Below are 9,959 nucleotides of genomic sequence, written 5' to 3' on the forward strand. Positions count from 1 at the left end.
CATTTTTACAAAAAAAAATCTAATTTTTTTTTTTTTTCTAAAAAACAAACCAAACATGGCGTGTATGTTTTAAAATAAACCATCAATTTTCTTAAAGATAAATACAATAAATGAAATTGTTACGATTATTGGACTGATTTAATTTTTTTGATAGATGACATATACGGGACCTTCAAAATGAATGGTTTAAATTATCAGAACGAAAGTCGTGGTGGGCTTTACAAACCCTATAAGTTCTCTCAAGTTAAAATTTGAACATGAGAAAATCAAAACTCTTATTTCTATCCATTTTTTTTAATATAATCTTCCATACCAGTACTAGAACTATCCAGAATTTGGTACCACTAAAATAAACACTGAATTAAACTATTTAATGGGACTCACATGTTCTCCACCTTCAATCATTTTCTCCTTATCCCGCAATCAATTATCAAACTAATAATTCGGTGGATGTTCCATATTTTCTCCACTTTCCATCCCAGTGAGACAATCAAACATGCAAAGGGGTGTTGAGAAAAACAGGAATACTAAAAATTGAATTTTTTGTGCGGCTAACGAGTATGTTCATTGCTCAGGAAATGTTCGGAAATGTTGATGTCTTACTACAGTTGCTGGCAGAAACGCTTCCATTTGTGCATGAGAAAGCGATTGAGACATGTCCATTTCCGAACATTTCAGAAAATTCAGGAACACTGTTTTCTACCTCCTGTCTTAAACAGTATATAGGGTAATCTCTGCATGACCCAACTTTTTCACAAATCTTGTCCACTTCCATGTGGGACAGAACATTTTATTTTGCATAATATTGTGATAGCTTTCAAAAATCTAGCTACTGCCATATGCTTCTGATAGGTTCTGATGTCTGGCCAGGGGGCGTGTGGAGGAGGGTCAGCCAACTAGGCTCCATGCTGAGATTGTTAACTCTGTCCGCTTCCTCTGGTTCGTATTTTGAGAAAAAAGTTTCAGTATATTGATCTTATGGTTGGTCTGAAATTCATTATTTTACTGGTACGTTTTACATAACGCAGTACATTTGAAGAACATCATAATATGATTTTTAATCTCTTATGGGAAATGGTTGTAACTTATAAGCTCCTACATAAATATGCAAATCAGTGCTACCAATCTGTTGAAAGTTAGTGTAAGTGCATTCATTCTCCTGGAGTTGTCATCTCTGACTACTTCTACCATGTGTGTTATTAAATCTCAGATATCTTTCCCTTAATAGGTACCAAATATTGATGCTAAAGTGGCCTCAACTCATGTGTTGCCTGCTCTTGTCACTCTGGGCTCTGACCAAAGCTTGAATGTAAAGTGTGCAAGCATTGACGGGTTTGGAGCTGTGGCACAGAATTTTAAAAATGACATGGAATATATTTTTGGATGTTAATTTGATATTGACGTTTTCAATATAGCAGCTTGGATGCGTCTTGCTGATCCAATTTCACACTCTTTAGATCGTTGATAAAATACGTGTTCAAATGGATGTTTTTCTTGAAGATGGCCCACTTGAAGCTACAATTGCTGTGGTCCATACATTGGTGGCGGCTGTACCACATACAACAGATAGACTTAGAGATTATATCCTGAACCCTTCTTCTTGGGATTTATAGGTACATTTTTCTCTTCTTTTTTTTTTATATTTATTTTTAATTTACAAAAATCCATTATTCAACATTTATAATTATCAAATTCACTTGTAATTTTTTTTTTTTTTTTAAATCATGGACATTTTGTGGCACTATACATTAACCAGACATGATTAAATAGGATAAATTAATTTGCATTATCCAGAATGTCATTTTTAGAATTTTATGACAAAAATATTATCATAAAATAAGTTCTTCCACCACCTCTGAATTCTGCATATACAGAATAAAAGGCTCATAGAATTATCCAACCAAAATCATAATTATTTATTTATTATGAGTTGTTGAATCCAATTGTGCTCGGTGGTGGTGGCCTGATGGTGCAGGCAATTCATTTTCTAGCAGTGAGTCAGATTTGACTTTTGGGGATGTGAATATATTGGATTATTCAGCTAGTTTTTTTTTTTTTTTGTGGAATCTTGCACTGTACTCAAATCGATACCTGATCTCTTTTAGCGCATGTGATTGAGTTCTATTGCTGTCTCGGTAGTAATCTCTTCTTATGAATTGGGTTAAATTAGGTCGACAACCGATTATTCCGGAACTTGGACCCATAGATGTAGTGATGACATCTCAAAGTTTTATTTTTTCTTGTTCAAAAGAAAAAAAAAACAAAGGGGGTGGGGGAGGGGAAATCGTAAAGGACTAGTATGGTGGTCAAGATTAAGTGTAAATAATTTCTTGAGGCAAATTCATATGGAGTTTTACTCGGGCTTTAATTGAGATCTCTGCTAGTGGACGGTGGTAGTCGGCCAAATTTGATAAGGTCTAATGCTTTGCTGAGATTCCCACTAGTGAACAGTGGGATTAATTTTTCGGATTAATCCATCTAGTGAGCCGGATACCAATTTTAAAAGAAATTGGCAAAATTTGATGAGGTCTAAGTGTATAATACAAGGATATTAACAGACTAAATTGACTGAATTAAAGGATTAAATTAATTAAGTCTAAAGGTATACAAGGAGATCAACAGGCTAAATTAATTAAATAATTAACCGCGGTGTTATATGTACTAATTAGTATATTAATTAGTGTATCAACATATGTTAAGATATTCCTACTTCAAAATTATAAAATCCACTAATTATACAAATTATAAATATTTATAATCTGTAAAATTATGTCATATCATTTTTTATTATATTAATTAATACATATAATTAAATATTAGCAAACAAACTAGGGAGACTTTTTTAGAAAATATTATATGTCTCAAATTTTCTACTAAATAAATAATAAAATCTGTCACGTGAGTTTGAAGTCTATATATCATACCCACATTTGATCATTTATTTGATAAAAACTTTAATATCTTTATCGTTATCTGTTTTTTTTTTTTTTTTTTTTTTTTTTTTTTTTTTTTTTTGTGTGTCTTTCCAGGTGTACTAATAAGCGTAGAAGACTTTGGGTCAATCAATCTGATAAGCGTTAGTCACGGGAATGATTGGCTTGGCTTGGCTTGGCTTTGCTGGTCTCATACGTTGGTTCCCATTAGAAATAGAAAAGTAGGAAGTGAAAAAGCATCACGCCACTACCAAACCATATACATATGTTTGACTCGCAATTTGATTAGTCCAGATTAATACATTTTCAGATACATATTAATTTCTCAATATTTTTAATTTTTTTAAAAAATAATTATACTATGACGATGGGACAAATTCTTGTGGTATCCTAATTTGTGACCAATCACTTTTATGTTAGTGTTACAAAGTGAATGATGTGAAGCAATTACCATATAACCTTGCCTAATTTTGAGAAAAATTAAAAAAATTTACACAATAGTTATATTTTTTTTTGAAATAATTTTCTTTACCTTCTGACAAAATAATTAGAATAAAATAGGATCATGAAATTAGTTATCCTACCAGTATCTCCAAAACATGAAATCAGGGTTAATTACACTTTTGATTTTTAAAATATACATATTGTATCCTTTTGAACTCTAAGATTTTGATTGTGTTAAATCTCTAAAATATTGTGTTAAAGTTGTCTTTTGGCCGATGTCACAATATTAAACATTAGAAATATGTGTACTTCTTAACAAGAGGGGTTGATTATACTTTTGATTATTAAAATATGTGTTTTGTATTATTTTAGCTTTTAGCATTTTATGTCAGTTTTTTTTTTTACTACAACATTTTCTTAATTTAGTGACATTTGAAAGTGCCATAAAATTATTCTTTTAATGACATTTTTTAGTCTTGTAATATTTTAAACAAGTGTCATTTATATCTGTGCCACAGTAAATACTAGTGACACCTCATTGACATTTGCAAGTGTCATTACACTATCATGACTAAAGACTTTCAATGACACTTTGATATCATGATAGACACTATTTGTGACACTATCAAGCGCCATTAAAAAAATATTTAGTAGCACTTCAGTGACATTTGTAAGTGTCTTTACATCATCAAGGCTAAAGACTTTTAATAATACTTTAATGTCATAGTAGACACTATTCATGGCGCTATCAAGTGTTATTAAAAAAGACTTACAATTTAAAAAATGTCACTATATGGATTTTTAATGGCGCTTGTTGTGCCACAATTGATATTTTTAATAATTTCATAAATATCACTAAATCCAATTCATTTGTGTCATTAAACGGATATAAGTGCTATTGGAGTTTATTCTAGTGACACTTTGCAAAGCTACTATCACTACTACGAAATGCCACATATATATTCTTTTCATTGACACTTTTAAAAGTCACAACGAAACATGCGTAAATACCTGTAAAAATTGAATCTATTTTATAAAAAATTGAATATTAATTGCCACATCCTATATTAATTTGACATCCATTCATCCTATAATATTTTCATAATAATAAACAAATATTACCACCATAAGATCATCACATCAAAAACAAAATAAAAAAAAAAACAAAATAAAAAAATTCAAACCACAATCATTTTTTTATCTAAAAATATAAATTTATTTATATTGCAATGCAAATCATAATCAAAATTATAAAATATTCTACCACACTAACAAAGTTAAAACAAAAACAATTTAATAGAAAATTATTCTAACAATAAGTTCTGAAAAGCCACAGTGATATCCATTTTCTGGAGAGACAAATTATCAAAACAAATTCAATTATCAAATTCTCAACCTCACTTCTATAAATATTCTTAGCTAGCATCCACAACTTGCGAAATCTGTATCCAAAATATAAACATATAAAGGTAATTAAAACTATATTAAGTTAATATAAATTTGTTAATGAAATTAATATTTACGAAAGAAATATACCACAAATGGAGCAGGGCAAGCAACATGAGCTCCAATAGCTTGTCCAATTGTTTTGACAAGTCCATATAATCAGATCAAACTCTCATTAGGTTTGAGTGACACTTGAACATGTACCTCCCAATAGTCAGGTCCTAGTTCTTTCCCTTCTATATCTTTAGATGGGTCTGTACTTTTAAGTACTCCGATTGCAACTATTTCTATTGGCCTAATGATACTTTTTAGAACAAGTATATCTCCCACTTGTAAATCAATATTTAACTACTTAAGTAATTATATATTTACAATTAATAAATAATATTTAAAAAATAAAGTAGTACAAAGTGCCAGAGTGAAGATGATCACAACTAAAAGTGATATGCATTTCTCTAGTAAATAAGCAAGCCATAGGATTTAATCACTTAATTGGGACTTTTAGAAATACCATGTCTAGGAATGCCCAAAAAAAAATAAAAATTGGGGCTTTAGAATCTTTCTTGAAGTGATGGTGTGAAAAGAGATTAGTATTATTTTGTTATCTTATTCATCCTTACAAACAGAAAAAGGGTAAAAATAAAAAATAAAAATAAAAACAGAGCAAAATAATGCAAAATCTCGCTGAAGCATTTAAACAAACATTTGCAAGACATTATATAAAATCACAATATCAATACAATAATAGTAAATCACAACTAACATTTTACATGAAAAGATGAAAATTAATAAATTCATGTGTTAAAAGATTAGATTTTCTAAATTATATCAAGTTTTATGCCTAAAACAAGAAAATCATAAATAAGTGACAAAGATTGAGGTATTGCGTGTGTTTGATGAGAGTGAGAAAGAGAGAAAGAATACCTAATGAACTCTAATCGTAGAAGATGAAAACACAGCAAACTTGTGGTGTAGATGGTAAATAAGGATGGCATGAAAGATAAAGAATGATAGACCCTTGCTTCATTATTTGGCTTTCGCTTCTTTGTCCCGCCAAAATCAAATTTGCTTCACCATTTCAGAATTGTTGGTCTTCTGCCTCTGTCTTTATCCCAATCTACTCTGCAGATGTTGCCTTATCAAATTTGGTTTGTGTCACACACCAAAATATGGACAATTAAATATTAAATTAGAACTAAACCCCAATCACCATCATCCAAATCCTAGAGATGAAACAGAAATCTAAATGTTTTCGTCCCAATCTGGTTTAAGTAAATTTCAATGCTTAAAAAAAAATACAAGGGATAAAAAAGAATTAACAAACGTCAATCAAACCATCTATCATAAATTCATGACTATCCAATACCTTCAACATTAAAGTAGCAACAAATAGTCAAAACAACTTAAATAATGTAAAGTTAGAAAATAACCCACAATGCCAAACTATCAAAATACTAAAGTCATAACATAAATAAATAAATAAATAAACTAATATTGACCCTAAACTCCAGAAAACAAAAGATGTAATGCCCCAAAAATAAATATAATAAACCCATCTCATAACCAGTAGTATAAGTGAAACAACATACTTTCATTCTTCAAAGTTTAACATACATTTTTGAGATGATAACAAAAGAAAGCTATATAATTAGTCATATGCCTTGGTGGCTTACATCTTTCCAAGTCACTGCTTGGTTATAACAAAATAAGTCTAACACAATACAATTAAGCCCTTGGCTATACAAAATAAATACAATAAAAAAGAAGCTCTTGCTCCAAGTCTCCCCAAACTACTGTCTTGGTGGAAGCATATCTCCAACACTTAAAAATAGCCTTTTCCAAATAGAGTGAACCAAAACCTAGTAGAAACAATTTAACATAATATATAAATCTTAACAAAGATATAAATATAATGTGTATATACAATACCGATAACAAAATTATTTACCACTCTTTTGCAAACTATGCTATGCCAAGTTTTATATCACAACTCATTTTATCTCAATTCATTGGTTACTTGTATCTATTACAAATAATTAAACTGAGAATACAACTCAAAGGTTCTCAATTCAATATAGTCATCACACAGACACTTATATTTGCCAATTAACGGAAATTTTATCTGTGGGAGTCGACACCCATGTATACATCATGTTTTTGGGACTTTCACCCTGGATGCACAAGCCAACTTAGTTTAATGGAGTCCATCTCCTTTCTTCTCCCAAACATGGAGTACATTCTCTTTCTCTTCCCAAACATTATACATATACAATGTATTAAAATACAGTTATATTCAATGATAACCAATAAGAAATTAGTTTCAATCCATCTAATCCTCATGCAATTTCTACAAGAACCATAACTATCCTCCACCGATAGCCCAAATCAAATATTTCTAAACAGATATACAATCTCTATAACAGATAAACTATCCAAATTTCCATAGATGAAAGATAACAAATATCCTACTCCACCATTCGCATACATATCTATACAATTTCATATTCCCCATACCAATTTCATTATTTATACAAAATAATTATTTGAAATATTCTAGGGCAAACTCCATTTTCTTCCCAATCCAACCCATGTGTCAAAACCAACAATCTCAACACAAAACATTCTCGTATCTACATCCATAACCATTTTCAACCCTCGTTTCAAAACCCTTCTTTTGATTTTAAACCAAAACCCTAGGTTTGTTCAAAATCCTTCCAAACATCAATCTAGTTTACACATCATTAAATAGTTTAGAAGACCGATGGAGAAGTGGAGAAACTCCAAAGACGCCAAAACCAAAATTGATTCGGATCAAAACGTAGCTCTTGACGTGCTTTACCTTTTTAACAAAGACACAAGGGTGGAGAAATCACTAGATCTAAATGAAAAAGTATAGAGAAAGTAGGTTTTAGAGAGAGAGGGTCTCAACTTTAGGGTTTGGAGAGAAATAAATTTGAAAAAGTGATATAAAAAGTCATTTTCGCAAACTAATATACGCACATTTCCCTCGAGTGTAAGAGTTGACGCTTAAGCGTCAGACACAATAAGTTGTTCCGCTCGAGCGCAGAATACACACATTTAGTAGTTTTGTAGACACCAAATCCTGCAAAAGTACTGAGAGTTTGCAAATCCTGCTCGAGCGCAAGAAGTGTCGCTAGAGCGGAGAACCAAAATCCTGGGCAACAAAAGTTTGAAAACTAAGCAACCAACTTGTTCCAAACATACTTGATACAACCCAATAGCCAAACTCAAGTAAGAATAAGGGAAAAAGACATGAACAACCATACGAGGCTATGAAACCCGAGCCAAAATATAAAATGGGTCGGGTCTAAACCAAAAACACTATAACCTCCCCCCCTTAAAGAATTTCGTCCCCGAAATTTTAAATTGAGTTTCAAAAACCAAGCTTTAAGCAACTACAACAATGATTACAAATCAACTCCAACACCATGACCCGTCCACTAGTCATTCAATCCCATCACATGATGAACACATTCTCAATACTGAATATACATTTCACATTTCCAAAACATATTCAATGTTTATAATAAATTCGTATTTCCAAAACTTAAACAACATATACGATGTTTATATTAAGCTTGTGTCTCCAAAACATATTCAATATATACAATGTCTCCATATTCTCAAAACATATACAATGCTTTCATATTTCATTAGCATAACAAAATTTCATTACATGCTCAAACATCAACAAATAGGTATGGATACGTTTCACGGACTTCCAACTCACGTTCCCAAGTTGCTTCATCAACCCCGTGATGTTTCCACAAAATCCTAACCAAAGGAATTGTCTTGCCTCCCAAGACTTGGTCCCGAGTATCCAAGACTCTCACCCGTCTCTTCTCATTCGAGGAATCCTTATCTACCTCCAAGTCGGTCCAATCCAACATATGTAATGGATCCAGATCATACTTTCGAAGCATGCTAATATAAACACATCGTGAACCCCGAAAAGCTATGGCGACAAGGCCAAACGAGAAGCCACCTCTCCAATTTGCTCTAAAATGTCAAAACGCCTAACAAATCAATAAGACAAATTCTCACTCTTTCCAAACCTCATCAAACCCCTCCTAGGTGATATCTTCAAAGAGACATGATCTCCTACCTCAAAAGACAAGGGCTTCCTCCTATAGTCGGCATAACTTTTTTGGTGACTCTAGGCTGTAGCTAACGTCTTACATATAAATGCAACCTTCTCTCTTGTTTCTCGGACTAACTCCAGGCCCAACATTGGTGCATCACCCACCTCGGCCCAATATACAGGGGATCTACAAGGTCAACCATATAAGGCCTCAAATAGTGTCATGCCAATAGTCGATTGGAAACTGTTGTTATAAGCAAACTCCACTAAGGGCAAGTGCCTCTCTCACGGCCCCTAAAAGTCAAGGACACAACCTCGAAGCATATCCTCAAGGATCTTGATGGTACGCTCGGACTACCCGTGTAACGCCCTCAAAATAAACCCATAATATCATACATTCACGATATAGAAACGAGATATTATATTACAATCATCAGAGTATTCTTACAAAAGGTATTACATGTTGACATCAAAAGTAAATGCCCTATGGGTTTACAACTTTCCAAGTCAACACTTGGTTACAAAAAGAGAGTACTAACTTTACACAAAATAAGCCCTTGGCTTAATATACATGTAATACAACAAAAATAATCACAAAAGATGTCTCAGCCACTAAGCCTCTCAAGCTACGTTCTTGGAGGTGGCATGCTACTTGTACCTGAAAATGATGTCCCATATAGGGTGAGCCAACACCCAGTAGAGATATGCTAAACATAATATAATCAATAACTAAAACATTGGCCATTGATAAATATTTGACTCATATGAATCAATTCATAAACCATTTCAATTACATGACAAAGTGACCATGCGTCATTCCATTTTCTATCTCTTATCCAATTCTCAATTCATAACTATGGCTCAGAACCTGGACAAACAATTTGATTGAGATCACGTCTCATATCAACAGTATTTCTATTTCAGATGAAATAATAACTCATATTAAACATTTCACACTTCATGACAGATATACATTTTGGTGCTGTATCAATAACACGTGACAACACTTCCATATCTCACAAATAATACACATT

General features: G+C 32.1%; 1 long non-coding RNA gene across 2 annotated transcripts; it reads left to right on the plus strand.

Moving 5' to 3' along the window:
- Positions 1-399: 399 nt before the first annotated feature.
- LOC114263755 (uncharacterized) lies at positions 400-3,321 on the plus strand. Of its 2 annotated transcripts, none has more exons than XR_014345560.1 (5): positions 400-727; positions 871-1,008; positions 1,229-1,332; positions 1,419-1,613; positions 3,030-3,321. It is a non-coding gene; the product is annotated as an uncharacterized LOC114263755 (long non-coding RNA). The 2 variants fall into 2 exon arrangements; XR_014345561.1 differs by having other exon boundaries at positions 871-939.
- Positions 3,322-9,959: the final 6,638 nt, after the last annotated feature.

Source organism: Camellia sinensis, chromosome 1 (assembly GCF_055761805.1).
Source record: "Camellia sinensis isolate YWXY chromosome 1, ASM5576180v1, whole genome shotgun sequence".
NCBI lineage: Eukaryota > Viridiplantae > Streptophyta > Magnoliopsida > Ericales > Theaceae > Camellia > Camellia sinensis.